This window comes from Polypterus senegalus, chromosome 2 (genome assembly GCF_016835505.1).
Source record: "Polypterus senegalus isolate Bchr_013 chromosome 2, ASM1683550v1, whole genome shotgun sequence".
NCBI lineage: Eukaryota > Metazoa > Chordata > Cladistia > Polypteriformes > Polypteridae > Polypterus > Polypterus senegalus.
In genome coordinates this window covers 5699990-5724112 of record NC_053155.1, presented here as the reverse complement: position 1 = coordinate 5724112, position 24123 = coordinate 5699990, and the positions used below count along the sequence as shown (strand labels likewise).

At 39.9% G+C, this 24123-nt stretch overlaps 1 pseudogene; it reads right to left on the bottom strand.

Annotated features, from left to right (window-relative positions):
- Nucleotides 1-24123, bottom strand: part of LOC120521707 — a 56145-nt pseudogene that overhangs the window by 10287 nt on the left and 21735 nt on the right.

The window sequence follows — 24123 nt, the reverse complement described above, 5'->3', positions numbered from 1 at the left end:
TTCCAGCAGGATAGTGGGCCATGTCACAAAGCCCAGATCATTTCAAACTGGTTTATTGAACATGACAAGGAGTTCACTGAACTCAAATTGCCTCCACAGTCCCCAGAACTCAAACTGTAGAGCACCTTTGGGTATGTTAGAAAGGGAGATTTGCATCTTTGATGTGCAGCTGCGTGATGCTATCATGTCAATATGGACCAAAATACCTGAAGAATGTTTCTGGCACCTTGTTGAGTCTACGCCATGAAGAATTACAGCAATTCTGAAGGCTAAAAGGAGTGAACCCGATACTAGCAAGGTGTACCTAATAAAGTGGCCAGTGAATGTGTATATAATAAGACATATAATATATATAAAAGACATATATATATAAAGAAAAAAAAAAACCTCAAGACTGAATAACAGAGAATGGCTGCTGTCAATCACAGGGTTCGTGGAGGCAGTAACTTGTGTTTCAGCCATGAGAATATTTGAGAATCCCACAGGTGTGACGTGAGGTGACGTGGAGATGGAGTTTCATTATTGAAAACTTGCCTGTACTTTTGTTGTAATATCAATACAAGTCCTGTTTAAATTTAGTCTGACATAAGGTGAGTCCTTGTTTAGGACTGTAATGTTACCCCCCACCTGTATTTGACACCTCCACCAGCTGTTTGGTCAGACGCTGCTCAAGGCCTTCACACTCCTCACATTAATTCATGAGGTCGCAGAGCATCAAAAAAGTCATCTATGGAAGTTCAAGGTCTTTGATTTCTTGTACTCATTTGACCAGATGTCTCCTTCTCTTGTAGGCCAAAAGGACCAAACCTGACCAATAGCTGCCAAGAAAGAAGTCAAAGAATGTCTATTAGTTTAAAATAAAACCAAACACATTGAGGCAAACTAGTTGGCTCCTTGTCACCTTGTCTGATTGTCCATCTTTGATTGTCTACTTGATTTCTTTTGTCTTTGGTGACCTTCAAAAGAGCAGACTTGGTGTTATGAAATGCTCTGAACCTGACTGGAGGGACTCCATTAGATTATCAATACCAAGGAGAGACAGAAGTTGAGATAAAACAAACTTTGCAAGAATTTAGAGAGGAATCACAATTTAGAGATAAGACAGAAAGAAACTCAGGTCAAGCCCATGTTTTTAAGCTTTATAGTAGGCACAGTTTGGGCAAGAAAGGGAAGACAAACAGAGTGAAACCGAGTAAAGACAAGTTGGGGACAACATAGAACTGAGGGAGGTGGTGTGAGAGAAGATCTCATCTCATCAGTTTTATCAGTAAAAACTCAAAAACTCCTCACATGTATCAGTGCCTACAGTACAGATAAGTGTGTCGGAGAACGGAGTGTAACTTATTGTGCTGAACAGAACTCTAGACATCTGATCATTGGTAGAAATATCACACAAGGGTTTGTCTCAGCTAATTTGACAGGCTGCTGGAATTCAGACAGATGGGTTTTCAGAATCTCCTAAGATGTCTGTCATTTATCTTTTTCCATCTACGCTCTGTTTTCCTACACTTCATTCTAAGAGTCTGCATGGAGTCGTTAAACCAGCGATGGCCTTTAGATATGGAGTGTCTGATTTTTACAAGAGCAACAGAATCAAGTATGGATCTGCATGTAGAATTACGAGGACAGAGTAACCGATTGTGTGGCACAAAACTAACAAGAGAAGAATTAACAGAAATATCAGAACAAATATATTTAGTGTAAGAATTTATAGCATGAAGGCTGATTCTTGAGACCCAGGAATTGCAATTTGAGAAGGTGCCACAGCACTGAGTATGACTGGCATTTGACCAAAGATACAGACATCTTCATTATTAATATCACTGACAGACAAACTAGATGATAAGATCAGACATATGACCACGGACATGAGTAGGACCGTTTACAGACTAAACAAGATTAAAATAATCAAATAATTGAATAAACTCTGTGATGAATGGCTCTGAAATACAACAAACTGAATGTTCAAATAACCTAAGGTCAGCATTTTATCAGACACAGTCATGACCAGCGACAATGAAAATCCCCTTATAAAATCTTTACATCATTTAGGAGTTCCATATAAAAGGGCGACAAGCACTGCACCTCTTAATTCAGCTTTTAATAATTGTATCTCTAAAGTTAAATATGTTTCAGTGGGAAGTGAGCGATATATAAGAACATTTCTAAAAACATTTGTCATTCTGTCCCCCACTACCAATAACCCTTGGCATACTAACAAAGCTACAGTCAGCAGTTGAAAGTTCTAACAGAGGTCTTAACTCACCAACAGCCAGCCAAGTCTCTGTTAAAAATAAAAAGTCCAATCCAGGAGGCACAATAGCATCATTTTAACTAAAAGTCTTGTCTTGTCATGCATGTGTTTGTGAGACTATCAAATATCACAGGCCGCTCTCAAAAATTACTTCAATTCTACTACCAGCCACAAAGAGGGATTGGAGTAGTCGGCAAGATTCAAATGCTGTTGGCGTACAAGTGGACCTCATTCAGTGCAAATCACTAGCAATGAGCAAATTGAGTTCTGTGGAAACAGCAACAACTGAGCAGATAATTGAGATGTCAGTAAAGATGAGCAAATCATTTAAAGTCAGTGAGAGGTAAACAAGGATGGCACAGTGAAGTATAAAAATCAGTCAGCAGGATACAAAATGGTCACAAAACAAACACTAAGTCATGGGGATTGTGTGCAGTGTAACAGAATGTCACTTCTTAATTGTAGAGATGTGACAAATGTGGTAATTAGGTAACTCTGTCAGCCATTAATCAGTCAGACGTTTGGAGGAGGTAAACAAAAGCAGATCAGTGAGGATAAGCGGACCTGAATGTGTAAAATGTAACTGTGGAGAGAATGGAGAATATGTGTTGTAATAGCAAACTGGAGGAGCTCACCCAGGTGCCCATCACAGAGATCATAAACACTACCAAGGTAAAAACTGCACACCATCCATGGGCATGAAGGCCAAGGCTAAGGTGGTAGACAAGGATGAGGAGTCCTAGCAGGGCACATCTAAACTAACACTCAGAAAGAGAGAATAACGGGGGATTAATTAATAGCAGCACTGGCACTCAGGTTTCAGTGCATCAGATCCTGGCCAAAGTGCCAGTGCACCCATTTATCATAAGAAGAGCACATGCAGCAGGCGCTAAAACAAGAAGGAATGACTTTCAAACACAACATCCAGATTAATGACGACAGTATGTTGAAAGGGACGCCACAAAGAGATCTGGCAGATTGAAATGTCTTGGAGTGACCTGAAGTGGGCTCTGCACATCCTGACCATAATCAAGATGGCTCATTAACTCCTTCACTTCCTTGGATTTCTCCATTTATGATCAGCAGCTTGTACAGGTGCCCAGTGTAGTCCATCCTCTGTGGCAGGCTTATCTTCCTGGTATGGCACCTGTTCAGCCCAGAGCCAGTGGGCACTACAGAGGATAGTGAAGTGGATGCAAAATATTGACAACCACAGCTGCCTGTTGTTCAGGACATAAGAGGAAGGCACACAGTTGTATTGTAGACATCAGCCATTTTGCACAGTCACCGCTCTCCCACCTCAGCTCTGTTAGATGGTAGAGGACCATCAGCACTGGCAGCAGGTTCAGGGACACATTTACAGGTGTTGAAGGCTTTGTCTGTTGTTTATATTCTTTTGATATCCTCTTTCATTTTTTAAGAATATTGTGATTCTGTGCAATTCACCATACAATAGTAATCCGATATCTCATTTGAAATTCAGCTGTAACACCATCGCCATTCTGTGTGGAGAGCTGTTCAGTAAGTCAGATAACCCAACATGCCGTCGTCACTTGAAGATACTGAATCATCCATTGGGCTAACAGACTCTCGACAGTCTTATGTAAGGACAACGTGAATACATTTTCATAAATTCTAAAGAAGCTTTTAGCAGTTCCTCAGATGGTACCTTTGAATTCTTCTAATTTTAGGTAGAACTGGGCCTTTTTTCCCACTTTTCTATTATGGGTAGATTGGGATTTTTCATGCTGAATCAGATAAAATGACGAGTGAGTGGTCTGCTGTAAAACATCATAGCAGTTTTCTCCTAAACAAGGCATTCTACTCCAAACAGGCCTGTAAGTAATTAGGAGTAATGGTGATTCTAAAACTCTCTTTCAGACAAAAAAAAAATGTTAGTATGGCCTGAGGACAGTCCTGAAACATGTTATAGTTCCTGAGTTGAGTGCCAATATGGAGTCTTTAGTGGCTCTTTTAGGTATCTGTCCTTGAAAGGACCACTCACTGTTGTCACACTATGGAGAATTCAATTGGCAGGCTTGTCATTTTTATTGGCTACCCCACTGCAGGCTCTGAAGCTGCTCATTTACATGAAGGAATGTCTGTTCATGGTGATGTAGACTCATCCCCAGACTGATGTAACTTGTCAGCACTGATACACGGTTCTCCCCTCAGAGTCTCAGTCGACAACATCTTGAAACCATGCATTAACTCTTCAAAATGGTGGAGTGGACTTCATTTTCATTGTGATCATGTGAAAGGTGGCCATGCTGCATCAGCAGGGGTCTTGAAAGCTTTGTTGTCAGGTGGCACAGCATTGGTTTTTAATGCTGCGCTTCTGTACGTTAATCCATCCATTATATGTGGGCAGGTGAACATCACTATGTGGATCTGTCCTGGTCTCTCAAATGTCCTCCTACACTGAACTGACAGTGCAAATGCCGTTCCAGGTCCAGATCTTAACTTTGTGGTTCATCCTTCATGACTGCACTGTAAGGCCTCAATGATATGCCAAATGCCTTTGCAGCCACTGTGGTTTCTCTAATACATCTGCTCTCTCTCTGGGTCAGGGAGTTCCATCATGCAGGACTGTGATCCTCAGACTGAGATGCCATCTTCCAGGAGCTCTCAAATATATACCGTCCTGGCCAGAAGAAGTGAGGTCTTGGTGGCCATGGCCATGTGTTCTGTTACAACTTGTTAAAGATGTTAATTTTATTACGATTTGCAGTTTAGCTCCATCTAGTGTGCATATCTGGTATTTTCCCTATCACCCCTTTGCTTCCTGTCATGTGACGTAATCAGGAAGTTAGTTTCGATTCAGGAAGGCTGCTGTTCCTGTGCATGGAAGCTCACCAGTCGCAGTCCTCTGTCATCTGACGACATCTTCATATTTGTGATATCATCGTCCACATGTATTACTTTACTTTAAAGTTACCTTTCCCTTTTTATACATATTAGCAGACAGAAGTTACTCCTTTAGAGGTGTATTTATGTATAATGGCACAGTAAGTTACATTTGAATGACATGTTTGTTATTTAATATAAAGCCACTTAGTGCTTTGTATCTTTATTCTCTGTTTTAGTTTCACCCTTTTAATCCCAATAAACCTGTGAACAAAGAAAAAACAGTCTATTGAGATTTGGATAAAGAAAGGTGTTTATTGGCCTGTCAAAGCACGTCGTCTGTGTGGACACCAGGACAGTGAAAGGACGGCTTTACAGCAGGAAGATAGTGCTGTGAATTCTGAACACAAATCACGGAAGAAAAGAAGTCACTAAAACCAGGTCGTGTGCTGAGGGTCTTGTGAGACGCTCGAGAAGATCTACTGAAGCAGCTGCAGCATAAAAACAACAACATTTATTTATAAAGAGCACTTTCATACAAGGGTGGCACGGTGGCGCAGTGGTAGCGCTGCTGCCTCGCAGTTAGGAGACCCGGGTTCGCTTCCCGGGTCCTCCCTGCGTGGAGTTTGCATGTTCTCCCCGTGTCTGCGTGGGCTTCATCCGGGCACTCCGGTTTCCTCCCACAATCCAAAGACATGCAGGTTAGGTGGATTGGCGATTCTAAATTGGCTCTGGTGTGTGGGTGTGTTTGTGTGTGTCCTGCGGTGGGTTGGCGCCCTGCCCAGGATTGGTTCCTGCCTTGTGCCCCATTTTGGCTGGGATTGGCTCCAGCAGACCCCCGTGACCCTGTATTCGGATTCAGCGGGTTAGAAAATGGATGGATGGACTTTCATACAAATGGTGTAGCTCATTGTGATTTACAAGATGAAGAAAGAAAGAAAGGTTTCTGTGAAATAAAAATCAAATTAGACAACACTAAGTAAATAAGAATAAAGTAAAGTCAGATGGCCAAGAGGATAAAGAAGATAGACTGGAGAAAAACACAAAATCTGCAGGGGCTCAAAGGCCAAGAGACCACCCAGCCCAACTGGGCATTCTACCTAATATAAATGATCTCAATCAGTCCTCATGGCTTTTAGGCTTGATGTGAAAGAACTTGATGATGATGGTCATGTGGACCTCTGGCCTTCAGTCCATTAATGGAGGGACTGCTTGATGCCCTGATCAGGTGGTGGTGGTGCAGATCACCACAACAGAAAACCGGAAAAAGAACAGAAGCAGAAGAGAATAGTAGGGGTTAGTACAGGTTGTGGAGCCTTGATAAAATAATAATTCAATGCACAAATAGTTTAACAGGGATATGCTAAAATGTAGCTATGTAGATAGCCAAGTTAAAGTATAAAGTAAAGTTTTTAAAGTGCTCCAACATATTAGCCTGGTGAATTTCTGTCGGTCAACTATTCCAGATTTGAGGTGTCTAACAGCAGAAGGCCATTTCACCACTTCTTTTAAGTTTAGCTCTTGGAATTCTAAGCAGACTCTCGTTTGAAGATCCAAGGTTACGATTTGCAGTTTAAGGTGACAGGCATACTGAAATATAAGATGGAGCAGATTATTTAAAGCATTGTAAACCATAAGCAGCAATTTAAAGTCAATTCTAAATGGCAAAGGTAGTGACATTAAAACCTTAGTTAAGATTCTAACAGCTGCATTCTGTACCAGTTGTAGTCGAATGATGTGTTTTTTATGTGGTCCTGAGAGGAGTGAGTTACAGTCGACTGAAAAGAAAAGCGTGAACTAATTTTTCAGCGACATGCAAAGTTATAAGAGATCTAACTTTTACTATATTCCTGAAGTGAAAAAATGCTGTCCTAGTAATCTGATTAATATGTGATTTAAAATTTAGGTCTGAGTCAATAATTAACCCTAAATTCTTTACCTCTGTCTTAATGTTAAGCCTAATGGATCAAGTTTATTTCTAAAACCCTCACCATATCCATATTTGCCAATTATTAATATTTCTTTTTTCTCGCTTGGTCTCGTTTTGATAAAACGCATTTGTTTCACTGACCAAACTGAGAACGTTCAATGCCACATAAATATTTCTAACCTTTTTCTTTCTTCAGTTACATTGTTACAATGTTGGAGGAAACCTCACCTTAGTACACAATAATGAGGCCAACCAATTTATTACAACCCTGATTTCCAGAGCCTTAAAACCTTCATTGTCAAACCCTCACACTTGGCTTGGGGCCACTGATTTTCCTGAAAGCCAGAAGTAAACCTTAAAACCTTCTTTATTTATTTTAATGGACCAGATTTTATTTTTTCTCCAGCCTTTGGAGTGTTTTTTCTGTCCACCCTGGCCATCGGACCTTACTCTTATTCTATGTTAATTAATGTTGACTTATGTTTATCTTTTATTGTGTCTTCTATTTCTCTATTCATTTTGTAAAGCACTTTGAGCTACATTTTTTTGTATGAATATGTGGTATATAAATAAATGTTGATTGATTGATTGATTGATATAACCTAAGAAGTGTAGAATTCTCAGTCACTCAGATTTCTGGGACATTTTCCCAGTTTATGTTGTTTTCTCCCACAGCCTAAAGACAGGCTGCTGTGATGATTGATAACTCTCCATTTTTCTTGACTATTTTGCCTTATTTTTGTTATAATACTACAGCTATGATAGGCAATAACAGTCAATAACCCTGAAGTTAAAATGATGTACACAAAACCAAGTACTTTTTGCCTATACATTTTAAAATAACTTTACAACTGATGTAAAACTATTTACATGTATAATCGACCCACACTTGCCTCTCACTGTACATCTCCATTGTTTTGTGGACACCTGGGGCTTTTCCACTTCTGTTTGATGGCTCACTTGAAAAGGTTCTTGACGCTCTGTTTCCACACCGACAACTCATCACAAAGCCAAGAAAAGAACAATGATTCGAATTGCCACCACATTCTCCTGCTTGCTGCTTTTTAAGTCAGACTGGACAATTTCACCAATACAACTGAAAAACCCCAGGGTTCCGGATCACACAGAGACACAAAGGATCTTAGCCTCTTATAATTCCTGTTTCTTGTCCTCATTTTAACTCATGTGTCTCAGGCCTTTCAGTTTAGCATTTGGTTTGAATGTTTCCCAAGTTTTTTGCCAGTGCTATTGCTCGTGTTCCACATTTCTTGCTTACTTCTAACTGCCTCATCATCCACTTCATGTTGCTGTTAGCTCACTGGTATTTGTCATTTTTAATTATGGACCCTCAACTTTTGTCTGTTATATTTACACTTACATTTCTACCCTTACATCCTCCCATGTTTGGTCACTCATTCACCTACATGTCCTAAAGAGGGTCCCATTGGCCACATGTCCATGTAAACAGTCCAGATACCTGCACTCCATCATCATTTGTGGAATTCCTAAGTGCCCTAAAGAGATGAACTTCCTCCAAGGTCTGATCACAGACGTCACTCAATATGCCAAGCTTGATGAGCCTTCTGTGGGAGTGACACAGCAGCAGAGCTAAGTCAATGCCCTGATCACCTCACCAGGCTCCTTGTGTGTTGTCTTGTTCCCCACCCTATCACACAAAGTGACCCCAGCTACTCTGTCCATGAGCTCATTTCATCCACACAGCACTTAGTTTTGGTCACCCCAAGGTTGAGTTATTTGAAAAAAGTCTCCTGGGATTTTTGTGCTCCATGCACTCAAATCTTCATCTTTGTTTTTTTCTAATAATGTCTTTACCGCACGCATTGTTCACTTTTGTTTCCATCATCTTTGTTTGTGTTTTCACCTGTTGCTTCTTGTTTCATTTTGTTTCACTTTTATAGCAATCATTCTCTTCATATTTTTTCATATACTTATAAAATGTTAGGACTTTGCTGATTTAAGGTAGCAAATTCATAAACCATAACATGAACACTTTCAAGCACATTTATGTACAAATGTGGACAAAGTTGTTGGTCCCCTTACGACAAGTTCTATATTCCAACTGAAACGGGTAGAAGTGAAAAGCAATTGTCATCTGTGTACCTGAATGCCTTTGAAATGTCATCAAATTAAGCAAAGCAAGTGGGACAAGAGATCAAGTATTGCTGATATAGCAGTGCTACATGATTAACATCGTCTTAAATTGTATTGTGCCGAGTCGCGTCTTTTCGTAGTGTTGTCCTGTTTACATGATCTTTGTGTGTCTGTGTAAATATTGTCCCCTGCAAACAAAGGGGGAAGGATAATGCCGTGGAACCGCGGCACCTCATAATAGTTTGTCCTGTCAAACTCATCATTTGAATCTGGGTCAGTACTATTTAAAGATAAGGAGGGAAGGAGAGATGAGACCTGTTTTGTTTCCACACCGACAACTCATCACAAAGCCAAGAAAAGAACAATGATTCGAATTGCCACCACATTCTCCTGCTTGCTGCTTTTTAAGTCAGACTGGACAATTTCACCAATACAACTGAAAAACCCCAGGGTTCCGGATCATACAGAGACACAAAGGATCAATAACAGTGAGACTGTTTTGTGTCATTTGGGAGAGGAGCAAGCCATTGTCATTGTCTGTATATAATCACCGCAGGACACTTTTACAATTGAACCAGGTTCACTACCATTACTCATCCTCCATTTAAGCTTTGGACTTTTGTAGGTATTTTGTGTTCCCTGTGTGTCATTTTGTTTCATGTTCAGTGTGGGGGCCTATCCTTGCCTTGAGACTTACCTGGCTTTGTTCTCTGGACATCTGAGTTGTCTGCGTCTTTGCTTAACCTGTGGACCTGTAGGATATTTATTTGGTTTGTGTTTGTTTGGTCCCTCCTGTTGCTCGTTATCCAACCTGTGATGGGCCTGCTTCAGTACTCAGCTGCCGAGCTACTCCGACTCTGCTTTCACCTGTCCGAGCCTCCGCTGACTGTTCTACATCTCCACCCAGACATCGTATTCCTCCCCGTCAGAAATACATCCACCATGGGTCCTGCCCGAGTATCCAAGCTGAGAGTCCGAAAATAATAAACCCCACATGGTCCAGTCCTCGACGTCCTCCACATAATTTAGGCAGAGTGGCTGACCACAGTGTGTTAGCCAGCATAGCCCACTCACCTAACACCATTGCTAAATGCAATAACGCCGTTGTTAACTTCAGTCTGCTGAACATCCACTCACTCATGAGTAAGGGGCCTCTCATCCACAATCTCCTCACTGGAATTTTTCTGTCAAACAGAGACATGGCAACTGTTATACTACATGTTTCTTTATGTCACTATATCTGGACAATACTGTTATGAGTTTTATTCACATGTGCATGTTAACTGTGGCACACAGGGGCTCAGCAGTTAGAATTGCTAGCCAAGCATTGGAGTAGATAGCCAGAGACAACTGGAGGCTTGTATAGTCAGCTTAAACACAGGTTAGGGTATTTCTGTCCTCTATCAGCACAAATCTTCTTTCCTTACTGGGAGAATGAGAATCGGCATGTAAGCACTATGATATTTCTGTATTTTGTGGGAGAGGAATTCAGCCCTTGTTTGGAGACAGAGAAGACCAGCAAATGAAGCAAGAACCATATAAAAGGTCTGGACAGTGGCCAGACCCTTAGAGGCTGTATCGACACAAAGGTGTTGTAAAACCTCCCAGCGTAGGGACAGAGAAAATGGCTGACTGTGTTGATCCAGATTCCCACCTGGATAAAAGTCTGTCCATATGCCTCCCCGTCTGTAACCGTGTAAAACGTCAGTAAATGTAAGCTAAAAGATATTTTGTCTCATGTGATTCTTGTACCGCCGTAATCACTATGGGAGGGATATCGCCTTTTCTGGTATATTATGATATTGTTTAATTATTTAATAAGCCACAATATTAAAAGAACACATTTACAAGAGAGCTAATGCCTCTGCAGGAAACAGCAACAACCCCATGACCTTTCCCAACCTAACGAATTCCCTCCCCTGGGGTTTGTTTACATCTCTCAACCCCATGGCTCTAGCCGAGTTGGAGTTCTTGCGTTAATGTAGCGTTAGAAATGAAAAGTCTTGCCGTTGTCTGTTCCTGCCTTCAGTTCTTATGAATCTCTTTTATGTCAATTAACAGTAGAATTAACAGAGCCAATGAAAAAACTTGTAATTCTGGCCTACCTTAAATCCCTTCGCACCTCTCCGTCAGCCTCTTTTGTCTTCTAAATGTGTCGATAAGCCCAAGCAGCAAGCAGCCTTATACCACCCCCCCAATCGCCTCAGAACGGCCAAGAAGTTCTCCCAGTTCCTGCCTTGATTTATTATCTGGGAGTGAGCTACTCAGAATTGTAATAACTTGATGTGCGTTTTGTGTCTAAACAATCTATGTAAACAAATCGTTAAAACAGAAATGTTATTCATGTTTTAGTAATAAATGACAAAATGTACACATGAACTATATAATATATAAAGGCTGATGGCCAAATATCAAATAAACACTTCCGTAAAAAGGGCAACTACAATATGACAGCTTCCGTGTTACAGCTGTTACAGCTGTCAACTTATAATCCAAAGGTCGTGAGTTCGAAAACTGCTCCCTTAAAAAAATAAAAAAATAAAAATTCAAGTGACGGTGAGATACGAAGAAGGCAGATTCACCAGCGTTTGTGTGTCAGCTTGTCGGAGAAATTCCAGTTCCATTGTCTCAAAACACCACTGACATCTACAGTTATTCCCAGTTTTAGATAAAAGTAACAGCGTCAGAACTGTGGTGGGGGGTGGCATTGGATGTCATATCGTGATCGTGACTGAGAAAATAAGAGTGAAAAAAAGGCTAACTTTTATAGGTCCTATAAATTTACACTGGCTGTTACAGACACAAATGAAATGTATGTTTTTATTGTATAATAGTAAAAATAAGAGCAGGTCACTACTCAAAACAGTAAATTTGCATGGGAGCTGGTTTCGAACTCACAACCTTTCTATTCTAAGTCGACAGCTCTAACCACTACACCACAGAAGCTATTGTATTGTAGTTGCCCTTTTTATGGAAGTATTTATTTGATATTTGGCCATCAGCCTTTACATATTATATAGTTCATGTGTACATTTTGTCATTTATTACTAAAACATGAATAACATTTCTGTTTTAACGATTTGTTTACATAGATTGTTTAGACACAAAACGCACATCAAGTTATTACAATTCTGAGTAGCTCACTCCCAGATAATAAATCAAGGCAGGAACTGGGAGAACTTCTTGGCCGTTCTGAGGCGATGAGGGGGGGTTTATTGGTATAAGGCTGCTAGCTGCTTGGGCTTATCGACACATTTAGAAGACAAAAGAGGCTGAAGGAGAGGTGTGAAGGGATTTAAGATGGGCCAGAATTACAAGTTTTTTCGTTGTCTCTGGTAATTCTAGTGTTAAAAAAACTCCTCATGAGTGTCAGTGCCTACCGTACAACTAAGAGTATCAGAGTGTGGAATATATATAACATTTATTGTGCTGCATCTGATCAAATTATATCAGGAATATGTTTTTTCCTGGCTAATTTGTCACGACTGGAATAAACTTAAACTCGTAGGTCTTTATGACTTCACTTCTGAGTTTAACTATTTTTGTAATATGAAGAGTGGCCACTAGATGGAACAGTTTCACGTCAGAAAAATCACCTTGAGTCCCTCCTGTTAATGTCGCTCTGTATTTGACTGTTTGCTTGGTTTACCTGTCACTGCTCTCCTTAACAACACAAATTCGGTCTCGGTCCTACCGTTTCTTTCTAAGGTTTTGGAAAAGATTGTGTTTTTCCAACTTCAATCTTTTCTTGCTTTAAACAATTTGTTTGAGCATTTTCAATCTGGTTTCATGCCCACAGTACGAATCAGCCCTCTTGAGAGTGTTAAATGACATCTTTTTAGCCACTGATACGGGGGATTCTGTGGTCCTTGTTCTATTAGATTTATCAGCAGCTTTCGACACTATCAATCATTCGATATTACTGAATAGACTAGAGTCCTGGGTGGGTCTTTCTGGCACAGTTTTAAAATGGTTTCAGTCATTTTTATCTGATAGAAAATACGTGGTTAGGCTAGGAGACTTCTCCTCCTCAACGTCCTCTCTCTCCTGTGGTCTTCCTCAAGGCTCTGTGTTGTCTCCCACTTTATTTTCTCTGTATATGCTACCTCTAGGCTCTATTTTTAGAAAACATGGGGTATCATTTCACCTTTATGCTGATGACACACAAATTTATTTACCTTTTAAGAAAATGATCCACTGGCTATGAATGCCTTGTTGTCTTGTTTAGATGAAGTTAAATCTTGGCTATCCCAAAACGTCTTATCCTTAAATGAAGAGAAGACTGAGGTGATAGTCTTTGGCCCTTCTGAACATATGAAGGCCCCGGAATTTGACCTGGGACCTTAATCAGCTTTCAGGTCTTCACAGGTTCGGAATCTGGGTGTCCTGTTAGATGACTCATTAAAACTTGACACACAAGTCTCTGTCGTGATCGAATCTAGCTTTTATCAGCTCTCGCACGCTTGCAAAAATTAAACCTTATCTCACTGACAAGACCCTGGAGATGGCCATACATGCTTTTATTACATCTCGCCTCGACTATTGCAACTCTCTTTATTATGGCATCTCCAAATCCCAAATTGCCCGTCTTCAATTGGTCCAGAACGCAGCTGCTAAATTTCTTTTAAAAAAGAAAAAATGGATCATGTGACTCCGCTTCTGAAGTCCCTTCATTGGTTGCCTGTTCAATTTAGAATACATTTTAAAATCTTATTATTTGTTTTTAAAACACTACACCAACAAGCACCCATCTATTTATCTGAATTGCTTCACCAATATACCCCCTTGAGAAGTTTGAGATCCTGTGATCAGAACCTTCTTTTAATTCCACACTCCAGACTAAAGCCTAGAGGTGACCGTGCTTTCGTAATTGGGCCTCGTCTTTGGAATGATCTGCCTATTGAAATCCGAATGGCTCCTAGTCTGACTATTTTTAAATCTATTTTAAAAACACATCTGTTCTCTCTGGCTTACTAGGCCTTATTTTGCCTACCTAGATGTGTGTAAGTGTATATATATGTATATGTATAGATATATTTATACAAATTATTTTTATGTGTTTCTGCTGTGCTTCTTTTGGCTAAATCGCATATTTCTATTTAATGTTGTTGTTTCTAAATGTACAGCACTTTGGTCAGTCGTGTGGCTGTTGTAAATGTGCTATATAAATAAACTAAACCTAAACCTAAACCTAAATTCATTCATGTTTGGATGTTGAAAGTTGTTATGCAAGTTGCGAGTGTCCAACGTGACTCGACTAGACTGTCGTGGTACTTCCAATGACCTGCTTGTTTAGTTCCAGTTGCTCTTTCTCAGTTTTCCTCTGTTAATGGAGCTAGTGATCAACTGCAATGGTCAAGTTAAACAGACCAGAAGACGTGCACGTGTTTTCATGATGCTGTGACAAGAGTCAAAGTGTAAAATTCTGAAACGTGGTTGTCACAAACCAAAGAACAAAACCAGGACCAAAAATTATCAGAAGATATTAACCAAAAGAAATGAATTCTCCAGAAACGAGATCCTAAAACCGTAAACCAGGCAGAGGAATGAGATGTCATGAGTCACTAAGCAGAAAGCTTTAAGCACTCCGAGTACAAGACTGTGTATGTCCGAGGATTTAATCCGTAATGTCGTACACCACATTGAGTGCTGTTATGGTGTTATAGCACACAGGCTTGAAAAGGCACACAGTGCATCTTGGGAGGCATCCCTAACAACAGTGCTGTGTGCCCAACCCAGCACAAAAATATTAAAGCTAAAAAATAGGCAAGTGACACATTTATGACTAAATGGCACAACTATTTACATTTATATCATTTAACTAAATTTTTAATGCAAAGCACAGAAACACTCTTCTGGTTTGAACTCTCTTGTAATCTTTAACAATTTGCAACATACAGTATTATTTACATTTTCTTATTTATCCATTTTGTTATCATCCTTTATAATTAGGGTGCTGTTTTGCCTGCTGTTTGATCTTAGCAAGCCCATCCATTCATTCATTTTCTTATCCACTTATTACTTTCCGTTTTGTGGTGCAAAGAAGGAGCCCAAACTGGAGGGGACGCCAGTCCATCACAGGTCCACTCACGCAATTCAGAGTTGTCCATTAACTCAGCCTGCACATATTTGGGAGCTGAGATGAAAACTGGTATACCAGCAGAAAACCAACATGGATGCCGATAAGACATGTAAAGGCTGGGATTTGACCAAAGGAGGAAGGAGCTGTGAGGACTAAGTGCTAAGCAAATGGCTCCAATGTACTGACCAGAATCAACAAGTCATACATGGGACTGATTGATCCGTTTTCTATTTTCCAATCTAATTTTAGTCACACATTGACTGACTTTTGGATGTTTACATGTTCTGGATGTTAACTTGTAAGTCATTGAGCCTGTCAAAGCGTGACATGCAAGAGAACTCACATCTCAGTATACATCCATTAACAGACACAGCCATCTTGCTGGTTAGCGTTGCTGACGCATTTCAGTTACCTACTATAGTGCTGCCATCTAGTGGATAGCCATTAAATGTTTTTGATGGCAACAACTTGCAGAAAATAGTGCTAGAAATAGACCGTACATAGTTACGTCATCACAAGAAAAGTCAAAATCTGGTGGCGTTTTGAAACAATTAAACTTATTGCAAGATGAATATCGTTATATCTGAATGCAAAATATTATGCCCATAAAAGAAGAAAAATGGAGACAGGTTTAAAGTAATAAACTTTAACAAGTTCTCTTGACTGAGGTCTTTGCTGAGTACACATTACACATTGTATTACAATCTACTTCATATTAGCTCCCCAATACCCATAATTCCTTATTACTACATGGCCACCAATAGTTCCACAGACTTACATAATTCTACAAATATTTTGATGATTGTTACAGGCTAGTGAAGATCAGGCAAGCGTGAGGAACACAAAATAAAATGAGAAGAGCTGAGGAGCTGAAAGTCTGCCATTGCTGTTCACTGACACCTAACTGAAGATCACCTGTGAGCCACAAACTCCATCTTCAGTCATTTATGTGAGATGACACAACAATAGACTTGTTTTAGTTGAACTTTCTTGTTCTGTTATTTTGTAGTGTGCTATTATTTAATATTTGTTTTGTATTTGAAGATGTAAATCTCACAACCTAAACAAAAGGGAAATAAATTAAATACCTGAGAACTTTATGGTGACCACCTGTAAACCCATATGTTAGTTATTTAGGTTATTTTAAACTGATAGAAGCATTTTCTTAGTTATGTTGAAATGTTTGCTTCTATATTAATGCACAGTCTACGGGGCTTGGGGGTGGTGGGGGGGACTTGGGGGTTGGAGGCAGGATTGGCACTCCAGCCATCGTAAAAAAACCTCCCACTGCTGCAGTGTGGGGCTGAGGTGTCACTGCACTCGGGTGCCAATCCAGGTGGTTTGTCTTGTGGTGGGTGCATATATACATATATGCAGCTGGAGATCCACAAAGGGAGGAAATGAATCACGTATCATAAAGTAGTTTTTATTCCAGAGCTTTCAACCCCTACCAGGGGTCTTCATCAGAGGATAATGCTTAGACTTACAAGAATCAAAGGCAATATATAGCAATAAATTACGTGGAGGGGGTGAGGGGGTATCTAAGTCAGTGTGGTCGGAGGGGGGGGGGTATTGGGTGTAAAGTCCTGTTTATTATGAACATGTTCTTCTTAAGTTTGTATATGCTGGGTTTATGTCCAAGTGTCTGTTGATGGCGTTCTCATTTGATAACCAAGATTCAGCCAGCTCTCTGGCACTTTTAGTACTGGATTTAAATTTTACTTGTACATTGTCCCAGTTAAATGTATGTGCTGTTGATTTAGTGTGCGTATAGATCAGTGATCGCGAGTCCTTTCTTCTGACGGTGTTGTGGTGTTCCTGTATACATGTTGTGATTCTTTTTGAAGTTTGTCAAATGTATACCGCTGAGCACGAACTGCATGGAATGCTGTACACTGCGTTTCATGTTTCTGCTGTCGATTTCTTGTTTTTGGCATTAAAGAGGACCGTGCGCAGATTGTTCACGATCACTGAGAACGACATCAACAGACACTTGGACATAGATCCAGCATATGCAAACTTAAGAAGAACATATTCATAATAAACAAGACTTTACACCCGATAACCCAACCCGACCACACTGACTTAGTAATCCCACCCCCTCCACGTAATTTATTGCTATATATTGCCTTTGATTGTTGTAAGTCTAAGCATTATCCTCTGATGAAGACCCCTGGCAGGGGTTGAAAGCTCAGCAATAAAAACTACTTTATGATACGTGATTCATTTTCTCCCTTTGTGGATCTCCAGCTGCAAATATGCAAACCGTATCACAGACCTTCTCCTCCATATATATATGTATATATATACTGTATAACTTTGAGCCTCATTTTCATTCTGCTTTTCCAGGTGTTCTGATTGATTAATTTATTATCTACTAATTAGTGAGTCTGCCTTTGATCATTCAGTGTTGTTTAGCTGGCTCTCAGTTCTGTTTGTTTTAATTTTCATTATTAGGATACAATGAAGGGAGCAAACTGCACAAAAAATAACAAAACAATAGGACAACAACAAAAGAGAGGGAAGCATTAAAAGCAAAAGTAGAAATATTTCTAAATGTCTTATACATGTCATACGGCTTTGCTTTTCTAAAAGCAGAATAAGAGAAGGGAAAAAAAGACTGTTTAAATAAATGAGATCAATTATTATCACTATTTGTGAATTTGACTGGAATAACAACCTGCAGCCACAGTGAGTCCTCCGGACAGATTTAGGGAACCACAGCCCTGTAAGAATGGAGACCCTGACAGCTGCACGCGCCCTGCACTCTCATCCCTAAATTCAGTCACAGAGGCGCTGATGAAATTCTTTTTGACCCCAAACTACAAGTGGAGGGTACTGGTCAGTGGTCACATGGAGTCAGATGCAGATTTTTACACTGGTGTTCCAACCAAGTCCAAACCCTGGATAGAGCGGCTCAGTGAAGGACGTGTTGAACTTGTGCAGGAGGGTCATTGTGTGTGAGACGCTATAAAATGACAGAGAGCCAGCAGGCCAGTCCAGATACACACCTATTCTGGGGCTGTAGGTGGCGCTGATTACAGTCTGCTGGCTATTATGATAAACAGAGTACTGGGAGTCAGACCATAACAAACTCCAGGACTTGTCGTTGAATCCAAAACGATACACGCCATCTCCTTTCCTGCTCATTCCTTTATATGAGACTCCTATCTCCACGTTTTCTCCACTCCACTGAATCTCCCAGTAGCACCGAGTTCCAGTCAGAGCCTCTCTGCACAAAGCTTGGGCCCACCAGTCAAATCTGTCAGGATATTTAAAGTATCTAGTCTCTGTCCGCTCACGTGTCACCTTCTTATTCCCTTCATACAGGCGGAGGTCTCTGTTTGCCGTATTGATGTCCAGGGTGAGTGAACAGAAGTCTGAAATGAGAGAAAAGAAAATGAGTGAGGATATCTGTAATGGGACTGGGGGTGGAGCACAACACAGCCAATTAACAAGAACCAATCAGGAGCTGCGTGACAAATGTGTGCTGTCGATATTAAAGATCTCATCTGATTGGACAGAATCTCTGGGAATTTAAAATGAAATTACAAAACAAAGTGAAAGGCTGGCAAGTAGGACATTTGGAAGGAGTTTCAGTCATCTGGAATAAACACCATGAGGTCACCATCAAGGTCAAAGTTCTAATGGACTGACCATACTGACCGCTGACTTTATTAAAGGACAATCGTTATTATGAATGTGTAACTGATTACTTAAAATCACCCCATAGTCACACTTCATCTAGTCACACTTCATCATCAAATCTATCATTTCAAGAAAAGTTTCAAATCAGCATTTCTAGTTTTAACACAGATGATCTATCTATCTATCTATCTATCTATCTATCTATCTATCTATCTATCTATCTATCTATCTATCTATCTATCATCCATTATCCAATCCGCTATATCCTAACTACAGGATCATGGGGTCTGCTGGAGCCAATCCCAGCTAACACAGGGCGCAAGGCAGGAAACAAACCCCGCAGGCGCCAGCCCACTGCAGTATCTATCTATCATACAGTGCCTATCTATCAATCTATCATATAGGAGTCGGCATGGTGGTGCAGTGGTAGCGCTGCTGCATCGCAGTAAGGGGACCTGGGTTTGCTTCCCGGGTCCTCCCTGTGGAGTTTGCATGTTCTCCATGTGTCTACATGAGTTTCCTCCAGGTGCTCCTTCCTCCAGTCTAAAGACATGCAGCTCAGGTGCATTGGTGATCCTAAATTGTCCCTAGTGTGTGCCCTGTGGTGGGCTGGCACCCTGCCTGGGGTTTGTTTCCTGCCTTGTGCCCTGGGATTGGTTCTGGCAGACCCCGTGACCCTGTAGTTAGAATATAGTGGAATGGATAGATGGATATCTATCTATCTAAGTATATTTCACAACTGTCTATATTATGGGGCCTTTGTCATTTTTTCTCTGTTAGATAGATAGATAGATAGATAGATAGATAGATAGATAGATAGATAGATAGATAGATAGATAGATAGATAGATAGATAGATAGATGTTAAACTGCCTTTGTCATCTAAGTACTATATACTGTACTGCCTGTTATATTTATCTATCATATACTTTCTTTTATCTATTACATAGTGACTTTAATATCTATATATTATATATTTCCTTTCACATCTATCTACTGTGGGTATTACAGATACAGCTGTAATTATCGATAATCTTTCACTATTAAAACAGAAATCACAATTTGTTGTGAAATAAGTTGAAACTGACAAAAGTACTCAGTATCCACCATTCTTTACTCCATGGAGCAGACACTTTGCTTGACAATTTTAAGAATAAAACCAAATACAAATGGCCTATATGAAAGTATCAAAGTCCTCATTCACTTATTATGGGATCCCTTGAGCTAATCTTTTGTAATCCTTCCAGCCCCCTCCATGTTTCATGTTGTTTCTTTGCACACGTTGGTTTGTTGTCTGAGAACACAGTGCTGTTGTGACTCACCATTAAGCTCTCATTTACCTCAAATTAGGTGCAGATGATAAGAACATCACGAGAGAGGATCTCTTCTGACTGTGTCTTATTTGAGGTACAGATATTTACTTTCAGTTTGTTCTTTGTTTTTGAAGTGTGTGTTATCACAATACCAAGATTAAGAGAGCTCTTTGAGGGCTAGAGATGCCTGTGAGTCAAGGAATGGAATCCTAAAATACTCCAAATAATTGGAAATCAACCATTCCACTGTTTAGAAGATCTTTAACAGAAGCTTTCTCGCTCTCTTTTTCTAAAGCGTAAAGTCACAAGTAGACTGCAGAGCTTCCGTGTACATATACAAAGAACTGCAATGGCAAAAGTGCAACGTGCATTCTTTCTCCGATGTATAACCGTCGTCATCATCTGGGCTCACCTCTGTTATAGCGCATCTTAATGTGAAAACAGCAGTGTCAGATGGGGAGAGGGTGGTGGGATCGTGAATGTGACTGAGAGAATAAAACTGAATATAAAAAAATAACAAAGCTAACCTTTACAAGTATAATACATTTACAGCGGCTGTTACAGACTGAAATCAAAAGTATGTTTTTATTCTAAGATAATAAGAATAAGAGCAGCTCACTTCTCAAAACGGACTCATCCGGGGTCGACCAGGTGAAGTCTTGATTACCAGTCAACAGTTGATACCGTTGTGCCACCGAAGTGGTTGTAGGAAATGTGTGTCGATGTCGCACCCTAATGCAGGTTCTTTTTCTGCAGTTATATTCTTGAATAGAAGTGCACTTGTTCTGTTATATTTGCACCTTTCGTGAAAGTGTTTCTTTGATGTTTGGACTTCAGCCTTCACACATTATACGTTTCATGTCAACATTTCGTCAATTATTACCAAAACATGAAAAATGTTTCTATTTTAACGATGTGTTTACATAGATTGTTGTAGACATGGAACACACATGAAATGCAAATGTTCCAAATAACGATATAGTATTTATAAAAGGTGTCATTTTGCTTGATTTCTCACTCTATACAACTCTAAGCAACTGACAAACAGGTAAACAGACTTGAGCTGAGAAAACTGTGTGGTGGTGGGGGGATGTCATAGTAGGTTTCTTGTGTTTATTTACACATTTACAGGACAAAATACGCTGATGGAGAGGTGCGAAGTGATTTAAGGTGGGACGGATCTACGAGTTTTTTTTGTAGGCTCTGGTAATTCTAGTGTTAAAGACATCATCTTTATGTGAAAATACTGTTTAAATGAAGATCACATCCTGAGATGTTCACATATATTAAAGAAGAAAAAACAACATTTCATGTGGCTTACTTACTTTTTCACAATTGTATATGTTAATGGTAGTGGATATTGTAATATTTTGGTGAGAAGCACATTCGTTTCATGAAATGTGTTGTATAAATAAATTATTAGTATCATCATTATAAAGGAATGACTCAAAGAGAAAAGCACTGCAAAGGAGAGATTAGAAAAGAGAAGGAGAAAACAGCAGGAAGTACAAATAAGTAAAAGAGAAATGACAAAGAAGAATGGAAGGACTTGTGTGACCGATGGACTTGGTGTAGTCGGCAGGATTACATTTGATTTGTCTTTTCTTTTTTTTTAGTTCCCATGAGTTAATTTGACACAAGAGAGTTGAGTCCTACAGACTGCTTTGGTGATTTACTGCCTGATCCTCTCTATCCCATAATGCATCAGTCACAGGACCCCATCACGTTCAGCTCACCAGTGACACCACACTCACATGGCACCTTCTGCTTGTTACAGTTTCATATCTTAAGCCTGCCATGAGATATTAAGTGAGAGATGATTTCTATTCTGATGATCCACTCAGTCAAAGCACAAACTCACATTGTAAAAACTCGTCTCTCCTCTGAGGTTCAGGAGGCTGTAAGGGGAGAATTGGAGCTTCACGACCTGAAAATTAAAAGAAAAGAGAAGAAGTGAAACTGTGAAGACAGCATTGTGTAAAGTTAATTAAAATAAGTGTAGTTAAAATGAAACACAAAATGACATGAAGCTGAAGCAGAAAAGCCGATGGGTCATCAACAATGCGTGAAGATCTGCTTTCTCTGAAACATTCGTCATGTATTCATCATTTTCAGCTCATCAGTCACACAACACTCAGGCTGTACTTTCTGCTGGTTACACTTTCATATCATAAGTCATGCCTGGCATATTCAAAAAGAAGAAATGATTTTTATTCTGATGATCCATACATTCAAAGCACAGACTTACATTGTAAAACCTTCTCTCTGCTTTGAGATTTAGGAGCCTGTGGAGCAACAATTGGAGCTTCACGACCTGAAAATAAAAAAACAGAGAAGAATGGAAACTGTGAAGATGACTTTGTGTAAAGTTAGTTAAATTCTTAAAGAAGTATTACAAATGCAGTGTTAAAAGTTACCATAAAACACAAAATGATAAGCAGCTAAAGCACAAAACATGATGGGGTAACAACAATGCAGAAATAGAATGGAGTACAAATCTACAAAGCATACAAATCTATCATCAGATGTCTGGAAATCAGTCAGGCCAGCAAACCTGTCCTGTGTTTGTAATGGGTCTTTATAAATACAGTACACAGACAGACAGATACGTGAAAGTCCCCAGTTCTTCATCCTGTTTCACATTACAGCACAGACTACAATATTAAACATTCCCATTCTGATTATGAATTTAATGTAGAAAAAAAAAAGAGTAAAAACTCACAGGTGTAGGAGGCTGCAGGCTGAAAACAGAAGCTCGCCGTCCTAAATATAAAACAGACAGAGAAGCCATAAAAACAAAGAAGGCTTTTTCAAACCTCATTGCCACTATGAGGTGTTTGGCTCACATGGCAGAGAAGTAACTGACTTACAAAAGTGCATTACATTCACTAAAGAAAACACACACTACACTACACTACATTACATATGGACAGAAGTGTGTGGCCGGCCCACCAAAGGTCTGAGTTGAGGTGTTTCATTGTTCACAGGTCCATTAAATCAGCACACAGTCATGCAGTCTCAAATGACAAACTGAGGAGCTCAGTGACTTTAAACGTGGCACTGTCAGAGGATGCCACCTTTGATACAAATCAGCATGTAAAATTTTAAAATCTGCTCTGCTAGATCTGCTCTGGTCAACTGTAAGCGCCATTACTGTGCAGTGGAAACATTGAGGATCAACAACAGCACAGAACGAGGAAATGGAGAGCCGAAGAACATCATGCATTGAAATGACCTGTCCTCTGTGACATCACTGACAAGAAACTACCTGTGGAAGAAACATCAGCACAAGAAGTGTGCTCAGGAGCTTCATGAAATGGATTTCCATGGCCGAGCCTAAGATCACTATGAACAATCACAAGTGTTGGACACCTGGACAGAACAGAAACATGGAGTGATGGACCATGCCTTATGACAATAGTATGGAGAAGACCCTGCACCTGTGCACAAAGCCAAATCCATAAAGACATGGAGGGAACTTGGGTGGCCTGCACAGAGCACTGACCTCAATCTTATTGAAAAGCCTTGGAATGAATTGGAACGGCGATTGAGAGTCAGGTCCACCTCTCTTTGCCCACGTATTCCTTGTCTCTCCTCATCAAGTGTCCATACCACTTCAACCTCCTTTCCTTCCTCATTTCTCCCACATTTGTTGTAACTCTAATTGTCTTATTTCTTATTTTGACCCTTTTTTGACTCCACAAATTCATCTCAACATTCTTGTTTCTGCTACATCCAACTTCTTCTCCTGCTTTGCTCCCTTTACTGCCCAAGTCTCAGCTCCGTAAATCATTGCTGGTCTCACCACTGTCTTAAAAACAGTACCCTTAGCCATTGCCATTGAAAGTTCTCAATTTATTAATAAATAAAAGTCTCTCTGTGTTGATGTCTTTGATACTTTTATGTCAACTCAAAACTACCCTACTGTAATAAATGAT